The following is a 13,421-nucleotide window of genomic DNA, read 5'->3' as shown; positions in this document are numbered from 1 at the left end:
AAGCATCATTTTATGTTTCGTAACGCAGATGATCAACTTGAATTTTTTATGCATGAAAGGAATGCCAAACAAATTCACAGCATGGCAGGGGGGGTGGGAAAAGGATATTCCCAGTCCTTTAGAAACAGTGATGGAGAGACAGGGAAAAATCTCACTAACTTTGTTTTTAGACAGGTTATGTATCTGGAGATTTCCTCCGCAGGTTGCTTCCCCTTCTGCTGGTTCTGCTTACGTTGCCTCTCCCTGGTGAACCAGCTATGGCTCCAAACCCTACTTACCGAATTTGTGAAGGTTTTAGCTATGGTCATTGCAGGATCAAGGCCCGGGAGAAAACAGGTCACAATATTCAGGGTAAGAGTTTGCAGTTAAATTTATTCTACTCTGCAAGAGAGATCTGAGAGGTATTAATAAAATGAAGGAGGTATTTAAACAGTGCAGGAGAAATACTAAATGCTACCAGTGAGAAAAGATCCAGTAATGATGCTGGGAGGCAGAAAGGGAACCTTTTTCCCTTTTTTCTTCTTTTTAAATATTTGGCTAACAAGTGGAAATATCCTCAGTGGTGAATTCAGGAATAGAGAGAGAACTTTTGTCTGCATTTCCTCCACCAGAAATCATCATACGCTGCATAGGAAACACAAAAATGCTCCCCAAACATGAAAATAACCACTAGCAAGCAGATCCCCCTACATCTCATTTCTCATTTAGGTATTTCACCACGTGAAGGATTTTAAGCAGCTTTAGCTTTCTGTTGCCACTGCAGCCAGCCAAAGGGATACTCTTCTTTGCTGAAGAAACACCGAAATGGGTGGATGCAGAGGAAAGAACTGGAGCTATTTCTGTCCCTGTGTGCCATGTGTGGTACTTCCATTGACACGACAATTTTGAGCAATTTCAGGACACTTCTGAAAAGTTCATATGTAAAGGATTAAATAAACTTCTGTAGAAAGGAAATGCAAATTCAAATCTACCATATTCCATTAGTTTAATTACAGTAGCTATGAAACATAACTCAATTAAGCTTGAAAAAAGTCAATTACAGAACTTTCCTGCTGGTTTTTACAAGCTGTGTTGATTTTTCTTTTCCTCCCTCCTTACCCCTCCATGTGCCCCTTGCTGATTTTTATGATCTGTTCTAGAGCAACATAATACATCTCCTGCTTTTCCTATTGAGTGAAAAGAATCTATTTCTCTGAGTAGGTTTGCTCTCACTCCAAATCCATAGCAGAAGGATAAGAAAAGGTTGGTGCAATAAACAACAACAAAAAAACCCCAAACAAACCCAAACAAACAAATTTCCAGCAAAGCAAGATCATACAAACAAAAAAAATCCCCTGCTCTGATGTGTGTGTGTGTGACTTTCCCACCATGTTACAAAACAGCCCGGTAATGATTTACGTCCCCTGTTTTCCACAGACTTTGCGGACACGCTGTTTTGTTCCCAGCTGCACAGACAGCAGCATCCACATTGTCCCCTGCTTTCTTAGGCTGCCTGGGGAAGAGATCCAAAAGCTGAGATGCTAGCGTCACCTCGCCTGTATATGGGTGCCTCTCGTTAATGCCAACGCTGAGCGTGGCCTCAGGACCTCATACAAAGTTCAGGACATGTCCCAGGTCATGCAATCTTACTGGTTTCAGAGGAACCCGCTGTGACCTGTGACTTGTAAAGTAAGACCCAGACACTACATAAAGCAAGACCCTCATCACTGTGGTGAAGCCATAGTGGAATAACTGCACCAATTTCAATGGAGCAATGCCACAGCTAAGGACAAAATTTAGTCCCCAAATTAATTTGTAAAGAATGTAAGATTTGTCATATACTAACAAAAAAAACCACACCCACAAAACAATACAGTTCTTTTTCTTAATAGCCTGGGTTCCAAGCTAAAAGCCCTCTGCAAAAGCTCTCTAAGAAAGATGCACATTAAACCCATAGCAAGTTAGACAGGGCATCTGGTGCCCTACAAGTGGCCAAAGCCTTTTCTAACTGCTCCAGCAATTGAGCAGGGCTTTCTCATACAGCAGAACTTTAGATGTGCTTGTGCAATGGAAAATAACTTTTTGGTTTATTTTCTCACACCAGGAGGCAATCAATTTATTTTGTTTTGTCCCAGCTTCTGACCCAAGGCGTACAGTTAGCTCCAAAGTGTAACCGTGTTTGTGTGTCAAACCTATCTTGCAAAGGAACAAAGGCTTTTAAAGAACAAAAAAGAAATCAAAGTAATATACTGTACAGATTGCTGTAAAATTGAGCTGTAGTGTAAGACCTTGTGCTTTAGAATTCACTACCAAGGAACTCAAATGTGTATCATATTTATTTATTCTGGTAGGTAAAAGAAGAAGAAAAAAAAAGAGTTTATATTCATTTCCGAAAAGCTGCAGCATGATGCTATGTACCAATTGTGCCAGTTCTGCTTTCTGTAAAATTATTGCCTGTTTTCATACTCCGCTAATAAAAAAGAAAAAAAAAATTCAAGGAAAAATTATTTTGTGCATCCTTCATTGATAACTACCTGAGCCACTCAGCAGCGATGTAAATGCAAGCAGGCTGACCTGGTTTGTACCTGAGTCATATCACTGGTGGGCTGCGAGGCGTTTTCTAGTGCAGAACACTTAAATGAGGAGCATAGTCAGGTAACTGCCCCCATGGGAGCCCATGGTCCCCTGCCCGGCCCATGGCACGTCCCTGCCGATGGTGGTGAGTGCCATTGCCTGTCGGCCATGGGAGGCTGGGACCACACCGAGAGGTTCTGCACAGAAAGGTGGTCCTGGTTTCAGCTGGGATAGAGTTAATTTTCTTCCTGGTAGCTGGTTCGGTGCTGTGGTTGGGGTTTGGTGTGAGAACAATGTTGATACACATTGGTGTTTTCACTTATTCTGAAACAGTGTTTACACTAAACCAAGGACTTTTCAGCTTCTTGTGGCTTGCCAGCGAGCAGGCTGGAGGGGCAGAAAAACCTGGGAAGGGACACGGCCAGGACAGCTGACCCAAAGTGGCTAACAGCATATTCTATACCATATGAAGTCATGCTGAGTGTATAAACCGGGGGGAGTTGGCTGCGGGGGTGGACATCACTGCTTGGGGACCGGCTGGGCATCGGTCAGCTGGTGGTGACCAACTGTACTCTGCATCACTTGGGTTTTTTCTTGAGTTTTATTCCTCTTTCTGTTACCTCCCTTTCCATTACGATGCTTAGTGTTATATTTTACTTTATTTCAATTATTAAACTGTTCTTATCTCAACCCATAGGGTTTACCTTTTTTCTGATTCTCCTCCCCACCCCACCGGGGAGGGGGCAGTGAGCGAGCGGCTGCCTGGTCATGAGTTGCCAGCTGGGGTTAAACTACCACAAAGGTGCAGAGTATGAGCTTCTTGCTGTTGAGGTCTCTGTGTCCAGCTGGGGTGGCAGGTGAAAAGCCCCCTTTAGCTGCAAGGCACTGGAACAATTGCTGCAGCACCTTGTGCAAGGCGGGCACCAGGGGTCTGCTCGCTCAGCATCTTCCGGCACAAGCCAGGAGACAAATTCATGCCTGATGAGGTGCCAGTGGGGAAGATCTGACCAGAGAACTTGTCTTTAAAGACAGCAATGTAGGATAAATTTCACCATTCTCACATGATTGGGGCTTTTGTGCAGTTTGGGGGATGTTTCTGTTCTTTTGATGGAAGATCTTGCCCCCTTTTCTAGGTCTAGCCATAGTGGGCTGTGCTCAAGAAGATGGCAGAGAAGTTTTTGCAAAGCTTGTTCCTCTACCATGCTGCTCCCTCAGGGTCAGTTTGAACATCTCCTAGATGGTGAAACTTTGGTTTGGGCAAGCAGTTGTTAGTGATGTCAAGAGCTTTCCATCTTGGCTACAGGCCTATCTGATGTCTGATGAAACTGATGGGAAAAAAATATTTTTCTGAATTTATTGAGATTTTCCTGAAATCATCTGATAATGAAGCTCTTGAAAAAGAATCTAATTATTTAATTTCAGGATGTCATCCCCACCAAGGTGACTTGCTGGTTTCTTTTCTCATCTGTAGAAATACTGTAGAGGAAAAAACGTATTAAGGAAAAAGTCATCAGGAAGGAAAAGCAAGTGTGTTTGTAATAATGATTAATACCTTTTCTGACATTGTCAAGAAAAGTGACTTTCTCTTATATCAGGCAGAGAGCCAGAACTGAGGGAATGCGGGCAGTGCCTGGGAACACCCTGCCTGCAATAGTTGTACTTCTAATTTTTTTGACTCGGTTCCATCAGTGCACCCAAATATCAGCCAGCCACAAATGTCCTAGACCACAACCATTGTTTTTGTTGGTTTTTTTTTTCACAATAAGGGGAATATTAATTACTGGATCTCCTTTTTTCACTGAAGTTACAGGTTTGCTTTGAATATTAGGAACCCTGTGGGTAAGGAGTGTCTGTGACCTTCAAGGCCACCAAAGAACTCGGTCAATTCCCGCCTCCACCAAGAGAGAAATAAATGGATGAGCTATGATCATGTTCTTGCACGTCGTTATCTGCAGTTAATGAGAAGACCCGACTTTTCCCCTTGCACAAGGTCGATGAGGTAAAGTCAACCACCTGCTACAACTGGAACCCAAACTTGCAGGAAGTTTAAGGTGATGTTTTGGCCTTAAAGACCATGTCCTAAAGTTATCAGGAGGTTTGTTCCAGAAAAATACAATGTGAGGGGAAAAATAAGATTTGAAAGAGCTCCAGAGCTCAGTATTAACTGCACATGTGGCATTTTGATCCATTTCCATAAAGCATAACATAATATTTGCTAAAGAAGGAGGAGGAGGAAGGGGAAAAAAAAGACCACAGTTAATATTCTCCTTCGGATCCCCCATTTGCTGATTACTCTGCAAGCTGTGTAATTGGGTGTCTCTGGCAATATGATGAAATGTGCCACAAACATCAAAAAACGGTGCTATATTAAATCTGCTTTTCATAATCTCTTCTCATTTCCCAGACCTGAGACATTTTATTCAATTTTTCCTGACTAAGTTGATATGTAAAGCCATATAAACATATCAATGCAAATAAATACATATATATTTTTCAAATGCTCATCGAAATGCACTCATTACAAAGATTTGCATCAAGGCTTTCTCACATCACTGTTAGCCAAAGAAACTCATTTTTTTTTAATGTTGCATTATTTTTAAGAATAGTTTACGGAGCTACAGGCTACTTCTTTGTATTTCATTAACAAGCCCAACTCTATCTATCATGTTTCAGCCTTATCTTACCTGATTAGAAAATCATTTCCCTATTTGCATTAAGGGCAAAAATCTATGCAAAGTCACCATAATGTTATTCAAGCCTGGAATAGCAGTGAAGATCCTATTACACACTGGGGCTGGCTCTGTTTTCAGGAGCTGCAAGTCCAGAAGGGACTGTGCTGGTCTTTTATTTTAACCTGATGCAAGGCACATGTCAGGGAAAACTATCTCACCTTCCACAAAGCAAATATGAATAATGCCTAGATGACTTAGATACCTGCAACTTTTGTCTGTGTATCACTTGAGGCTCTTCCTTATGTTTTACTTGGTGTCTTGAGGATTTGTAGCCCCTTTCTGGATGAAGGTTGGCATTTTGCTCCCCTGGGAAATCCTTCAGCTCTGATCCTCTGATCTCTCCCACCACCAGGTACGTGCAGTCCAGCATCCCCAGGTGAGCGTGACTCTGCAGTGGGATGAAGCGCAGCCTCCCTGCCATCAGGCTGCAGCCAATCCTTTGCCTTTTGTACCTGATAGAGGAAAATATTTTCATTCCTGTAGTAGCAGGATAATGTCCAAGTGCAGAAGTGGTAGGACTGCATCTCACCTACAATGGGCTTACCAGATGAGGCGCAGAGCCTGGAAGGTGTTTAGCTGTCTGACTTCCACAGAAATCAACAGATGTCAGTGAAATACATTTTCTCCAAGCCCTGGTACTGGTCCAGGCATTTCTGCCAAGGCCTGCAATTCATCCCAGACTCACATCCATGCTGCAGGACTAGGAACCAGGTGTCTGTATTGCATCTTTGCACCCCTTATACTGCTTCTCTTTCACAAGCCTGTGCCTCAGGCTGTTTTCCTGCTGGGAGCAGGGCAGTGCTGGGACAAGCCAAGTCCATTTCTCAGCTTTGCTCCTCCTGGAAGCCAGCAGACGGGAGGCTGTGCTCAGACCTTTGAGCTTTCAGCAATACCCACTCTGCAGGGTTTTGCAAATCACCTTCCCAACAAGTGCTGAGCAGGGAATGCAGGGACCTAAAGCAAAGGTAATTCACTCACACACAGAGGGAAAAAGCATATCCAGTCCACTGGCAAGGTATGGATTTCCTTCAGCTTGGCTTTCTTTCAAACACATTCTCTCTGCATTAGTAAAGTGAAATATCGGAGTGTTGGACTGCACCGTACCCACAAGAAAACATATGGGCAAACTGATAAAAAGAGGTCCGAGGTTATTTCAATAAACATAATGAAAGGTCCAATAAAAGGTGATGTTGGTAGGATGTTTCATCTCCTTGGAGATCAGACTTCCTCCTTATGTTTTTTATAGGCATCGCAGTGGAAAAACACATCACACAGTGACTGGTTCACTCTGGGACATGACTGAGAAATCTGGGTAGGTTTATAACAGCCAGCAGAAAATGATGTGAACTGACATAAAGCACTCTGTGCTGGTGACACTATCTGCACAGCACTATTTTCCACTCCACCGCACACTGTGACTGTCCAGCTCCCATCAAAGCTCAACAGGAGTTTGCAAAGCCCCCCGAACCATGGAGTTGTTTCTCTTGCACTGGGGAGAACTGGGGTGCTGAATGAACAAACCCAAGGTCACTGCATCACCTGCAAAGCAAACCAAGGAGGTCCCATTTGCAGAGTGCATCACTAGCTGGGGGAACGATGTCCCTTTCCATAGGACATTGGGAGGCTGAGAGTTACATGGTATTGGACATGGAGATGGGATCTGACTGGAGCTGTTCCATATGAAAAGATGCCCATGGGGTCACACTACTGCCTGGAAGCTCGGATGAGGCACTTTGGAGCTATCATTTTTGCACAGTAAACTTTACACCACCCCGTACTGCAAAGGCAGCTGCAAGCACAATTTAATCCCACTTGCAATATTTATGCTAATTTCCCCATAATTTCTTTCTTATGGAGTCAGTTAATAGGTCATGTGCGCCACAAAGGCTCTGTGAGTTAAGTCAAGTGGTTCATCTCAGTGGTTTGCTGGCCATGGCCAGGGTGACTGTCGGGGACAGGAGACCATCTCTCCAAGGACGCCGTGAGAAGGAGCAGAGAGAAACAAAGCAGCTCTGAAGCTGGCTTAAAATCTCCAGGCAAGTCCCTAAAACTGCCCTGGGAAACACGTGAGGAAAAAATGAAATCCACCATGCTACCCTGGAAAAACCTTAGCTGATGGATTTTCATGCGTACGGTCCCGTTGTTCTTTAGTTAAAAAATGAACTTTCCTATAACAAGATAAATCACTGTCTGGTGGAAGCAGCTCAACTCCCTTCAGCTTGTGGTTGTTGAAAGCAAGAAAACTACCCAAAAGTTATGTGTCAGCTTCAGTTTTGCTTCACGTCACCAAAAAAAAATTTCATTTGACACCTCCCGTAGTCCAGCCTCCTCCCTTCCCCAAGTAAAATTGGGAACCTTCTCATAAAAACAGCTTGTGCTTGCCCTGTGGAGACCACCAAAGACGAAAGTCTTCCCCTGAGAGATTATCTGCTGTAGACAGACCCACATGTGGAATTAAGGACATATTTATTGCTGTGTCAAGAGAAGAGAGAAGCATCACAGCTTCCTGAGGACCAGCCCTCTCCCCCAGCTAAGCCACCCGACATGTTTGCCTCACCTCCCTGTAACAGGCACCTTAAAGGAAAAAAACACCCAGGCCTGATCCACTCTGAAACATGAGATATCTCTCCAACCCTCAATAACATCTTAATTTCCTCCCCTTGCTCTCCGTGCTAGAGACGATTACTCAGGCAGGAATGTTTCTGAAGTAAGACAAAAAAAAAATTACATTAGTGGGGAACAATGGAGGGGAGACCTGATGGAGCAGAAGAAGTGAATTAGTTTTGCCTTCGGAGACACCCACAGAGAAAAGAAAGGTGTCTGAGCTGCCTCAAAGTAATTCCTCTTTGCACAGAGCTCCTCTGACCGGCTTAAACAAAGAGAGATGAGAGATGTGCTTTTGATTTCAGCCCCATTTCCCCAATTTTGTTTGTTTGCTTTGCTTTGCTTCCACCTGCATTTTTAAGTCCCTCCACCTCCCAGGGTGTTTGCAGGGCTACGTTACCTGCAGGAATGTGTCACATCTCTATGTTACCTGCAGGAAGGTGTCACATCTCCACCGGGTCTCAAGCACAAGAGTCGGGGCTGTGCAGGGGCTTCACACCTGCCCACGTTCCTGCAGCTTCCAGCAAGGATGAGAGGGAAGAGGGGAAAGAAAAGCAAAGCATCCGCTGAGGTGGAGCGGATTTGTCCTCAAAATTTAAGGACAAATTAACCTGGGGTACCCAAAAGCAGCAGAGAGGGCTGCAGGGGTAAGCAGGAGGAAATGGGAAAGCAGGGAAACAAGAAGAGCTTTTTACGTAGGGAATCCGGAAAGGTTGAAACCCCAAATAGCCAGGATTTTATCTAAACGCTTTTTAGGTCCAAACAGATTATCACATATTTTTTCCCATTTCACTTCATTTTTAACTGAGAAAACATATGTTTCTTTTAGCACTAAGCAGAAGTGCGCTAGTAGACTGGTTTTAGTTTTCTTTTCATTTCCCAACAATACCTGAAAAATTCACTGTGCTGCCGCCAAAAAAAAGAACCTGCTTTTCCTTCACCTTTGCTTGAAAAAAATGTTGAAGTTAAGCCCTCGGAGCCTGAATCAGGACCTCGGCTCAGCCCTTCCAGTCGGCCCATAAAACATCGCTTTTGGCACGTCTCGGGGGGACGAGGGGCTCTGTCTGCCGAACTTTCAGTCTGTCGGGCTGAACAAAAGCGAGCGCAGCTCTCTCCTGCTTGAGGATGGAGTGGAACACACACCAGCCAGAACGTCTTGTACGTTGAAAAATTCCCGTGCTGTCACACTGAACTAATAAATCGTCGAGCTATGTAAACAGGGACAGGGATGCTATTTATTTATTTATTTGTTTGTTTAAAGGGGGGGGGGGGGGTGCGGGTGTGGGTGTGCAAAGCAGCTTGTTCACAGGTTGCCTGCCAAATGCCTGTCAAGCGGTGGAGGGGAGGAAAAATCAACAACAAAGGAGTTTAAAGACAAAATATTAAGAACCCCAAATTGGGTGAAAATTGCTTTCTGACAGATATCACCTATTGCAAATGAGACAGAAATACAAGTAATCTTGTAAAATGAAAGCCAAGGACAGACTTGTACCTGCCCTAGATGAATAAGTATCCCATTATCTTGAAGAATGAGGGCCCCGGGCTGTGATTATGCCACTATTGTATTCTAAACAGCATGGTTTGTCAAACGGAATAAATCCTAGCAAAATCAAATAAAAAAAGGGATCCAATTTGAAGCCCAGCACACAATTTATTATTTTGTTTAATGTCACCCTCTCGACGTTACTGATTATTGGGCAAATAGCGCCGTGTTTAAGCATGTGTTTAGTCGCCTGTCCCCCTCGCCAGCTCCCAGCTGTCACCCTGACTGTCACCCAGTGCCAGTGAGCTGTTTGCTGCTGCTGGTAGCCACCGCTGAGCTCACCAGCCTTAGCCTAGATGGCCACAGCACAGGCCAGCATCATGAGGAAAGGAATTCTGTATTTGTGTTTCTGTCCAGATGAACCTAGAGCTGATTTTGATGCGATGAAGAGCACTTTGCACCATACTGGCAGTGCCAAACCACCCCAGGAGCTAATGGCAGACAGTTGCACTATAAATGTCTGAGACAGAAGCCAATTTCTCACCAATCTTCTCTTTTATGGATTTGGGGTAACAGCCCAACTCCCAGTGTTTCTCGAAAAGGTTTCGCCTATTTCGAAGATACCATCCCTTGTTTTATGATGTCTTCACCTTAGTTAAAAAAAAAAAAAAAAAGTAGCAATTAAAAGGCTCAAAGGGATTATAGAGATTATTTGTCGTTATAGAATAAATACTTGATATTGCTTTATCTGCTTGAGTCACAGGGTGGGCCTGGACACGAAGCTGTCCTTGCACAAGGTAGAGGCATTGCTGCAGCATTTGGGATATGAGTATCGAGGAGTTGAATCCAGTCCTGCTTTGCGTTGAGTTGGCTTCTAAAAGTTGTGTTGCTCTCCTGGAAAATTTCTCAGAGAGTTGCCTGTGACATCTCCCCATTACACTCAGCAGCGGGTGTTCAGGAGGAGCTGGTACAACCACAGACCAATGCAAAGCAGAGGGAAGGAGCAGGCTCGTCGCTCTCAGGCATGTTCTTGGGGGGCAGGTTGATGTGGAAGGAACATTAAGGTGGTTCCCGTAGCCTGGCTCACCTCAATGTAGCTATTGCAATTGCTTGACGTGGCTTTGAAGGTGCTCTGTGTTCCTCAGTTATGGGAGGACGCTAACAACACTGCCTTTAGCTGGCATTATCTATTCATCATGGTTTCATTTGTATAAACCCTTGAGTTATGTAAAAACACTGATCCAAGCAGAATTGCAGAAGGAATATGAGAGTGATACACGTGGATGTTGACCAAAGAGCATCTTTTGCCTGAACTGCCCTCGTGATGCTCCCTTCTGCTCCTGTAACCCCACCTTCTTGTGCTCACCTTGAATGAGGAGTGATTGTTCATATTCCGGTGCTATAAATGACTAAGGATGACTGGAAGCATGAGTTTTAAGTGCAAAAATACAGCAGTTTGTCAGCTCCCTGGGGCAGGAGATCTTACGGCAGGTTGCCCTCATGCAACAAGGGCCGATTGTAGCGGGGAGCAACGTGACAAAGTCTGGGAGTAACAGCAAGGAATGATGGATTTAAAGAATAAAAAAAAAAAAGCCGGCACATTTTATTTAGGTAAAGTTCCAATTGAAATCAATAAGAACTACAGAATGTAGCCTCGTAGTTTGACTTGAAAGCATTATTTCTTTAAGGACTATGAAAAACAGAGGAATTAAAAAAATCTAATTTATTTTATATCATTTTGTGTGGGCTATTTAACTCTCCTGAACCTCATTGCTTTTGGACATGGCAATGCCATTGACCCCCTGTTTCACTGAAGTTTCACAGTACTGCGAACCACGAGCATCAGGGAAGTTACTTTCAAATCCCTAAAATAATTAATGAGATTTTGTCATGCAGATAAAGGACTCCTTGACTTCAGTATTCAGCTGTCAAAATTCTGTAAGCCATAAGGGAGAAACTCATTTAAAAGCAGAGATGCTTTCATATTCACAGGTCTCCAGGAGCTGGGTTTTAACCCCTTTGTCTTTCACCCTTCCTCGCTCCCTAGATATTGCAAACTCTGGGGAAACAGTTCCTCTTGCTGGATTTTGACTGCTTCTGCTGAGCTCTCGTTCGTCAGCAGGTCACTTGACAAAGGTTTCCTGATGCTTTAAATCAGGCAAGGGCTACAGAAAAACGCAGTCCCTCCTTATAGAATAGCCACGTGTAGTCTAGATCCAGAGAGCTAATTTGTTCCTTACTCCAGCTGTTTCGATCAGCCCAGAAATGACATTACCTGCAAGGCTTCCTTTTCCAACACAAACCAGAAATCATGGCAAGGCTTCTGTTTGCTTTGTGCAGAACAAGTGAAAAACGTTCCACACACACATTGCCTAAATACATGAGTCAAACAAAACCCAGATTTCCCTAAATGAATCTGAATATCTTACCAGAAACACTTCTACTGGAAGATGCACATCCAAGAGGACTCACACATGGGTCCATCTGTTGGATGGCACGTTGGGAGGACACTGGCTTCTTCAAAATCTTCTCTATTGTAAGTCCCTAACCTGTAAAAAAGGCAAAACCATCTTACAGCTGGCAACCTCAAAAGCCTGTATACCCTTAGCTTTCTGAAATGAGCGCACAGGGGACTTTAATACTACTTGATTCCATTGCCCAAGCAAGCTCAGTGTGTTTGTATTTTTGTTTTATATGAAGGTAGCTTCAAAGTTTCAAAAATGTCTTCTCTTTCACAAGTATTTGTGCCTCTGTTGGTTTTCAAAATACACTTTCTTTCCCCACCCCCCACCCCTTATTTCCAAAGTCGTCTGCTTTTCTGCAACTTTTGTTTCCTATCATCTGAACATTCAGAAGCAAGCCCCAAATATTTCCAACTAAGTTCCCACCAGGATGCCAATCCCACCTAAAAAAACAAGGAAAAAAATAATAAAAAAATAGCAATAACAACTAAAATGCCCAGTGAAAACCATGGAATCCCATGCAAAAACTAAAAAAAAGAAAATAACAGATAAAAATAATCAAGAAACTGAGCTTGAGACTTTCAAAAGGGAATGTTCTCCCCTTAATATAGAGGTTTGCACCTTAAAATCCTCCAGGCACTTCAACATTAACCACCACTGCCTTTTTTTTTTTTTTTTTAATTTTTTTTTAAATTTTTCCCAAGCAACGGGGCTGCCTGCCCACGACACCCTCAGCAATCCCCTGACCCCTCTCCCAGCTTCTGCGCCATGGGGTGAAGCTTGCGAGAGCCCACCTTCCCATTCAGGGCTGTGATTATGCTTCCCCCGCCACGCTGAAAGCCCCGTGCGGAGGGGAGGGATGGAGAGGAGAAGAATCCAAAGGCATTCTGGCACCCCGGCCCGATAAGAAACTTTAGCCCTATTCAGCGGCTGACAACCGCTTGTAGAATATGATCTTAATCCTGTTTCTAACATTCTTTCGCCCTTCGGCCGCCCTATTCCAGGCTGTATTCTTCTAACCGTCGCTTTAGCAAATCCCCCAAATAGAATTACTGGAGGGAGATAAACATCAAAGGGAAATTCAAGAAATCTACAGTAGGTTCACACAGTAGGGGAAAGAGGGGCAGGTGGGGGCTGGTGGAAAGGGCCGTCTCTCCCCTCACCCTGTGTCCTTTTCTGGTTGCATTCCTACGGGCTGCCTCCGCAGTGCGGCCCCACAAACCTGCTCAGCAGCCTGCTATTTTTAGTATTTTATTTTTTATCCTGCTTGAGGCTTTTTTTTTTTCCTCGGGAGGATGAGAGCTCGGTGGTGCAAAGCGCTGTACGTAGCCATCATGTGTAAAAATAACCCTTCCCTCAGAGAGGTGCACCATGTAAATGGAGAAGATGGAGGTGGGGGAAGGAGAGGAGATTTTCCTGGTAGGAAGCAGAAATGGGGAGACGCCGAGAGATTTGCCCAGCAGCATGCAAGAAGTCTGCTGTAGAAATGAAATGAGTGAACATAGTTTGGGAGCTCCCAGTAATTCCCATCAGAAGCAGGAGTTTTCAGCACTCAGAGGCGTGTAAACCCAATGACCTTCCCTGAAG

The sequence above is a fragment of the Falco naumanni genome, chromosome 11 (assembly GCF_017639655.2).
Source record: "Falco naumanni isolate bFalNau1 chromosome 11, bFalNau1.pat, whole genome shotgun sequence".
NCBI lineage: Eukaryota > Metazoa > Chordata > Aves > Falconiformes > Falconidae > Falco > Falco naumanni.
This window is presented reverse-complemented; position numbering follows the sequence as displayed.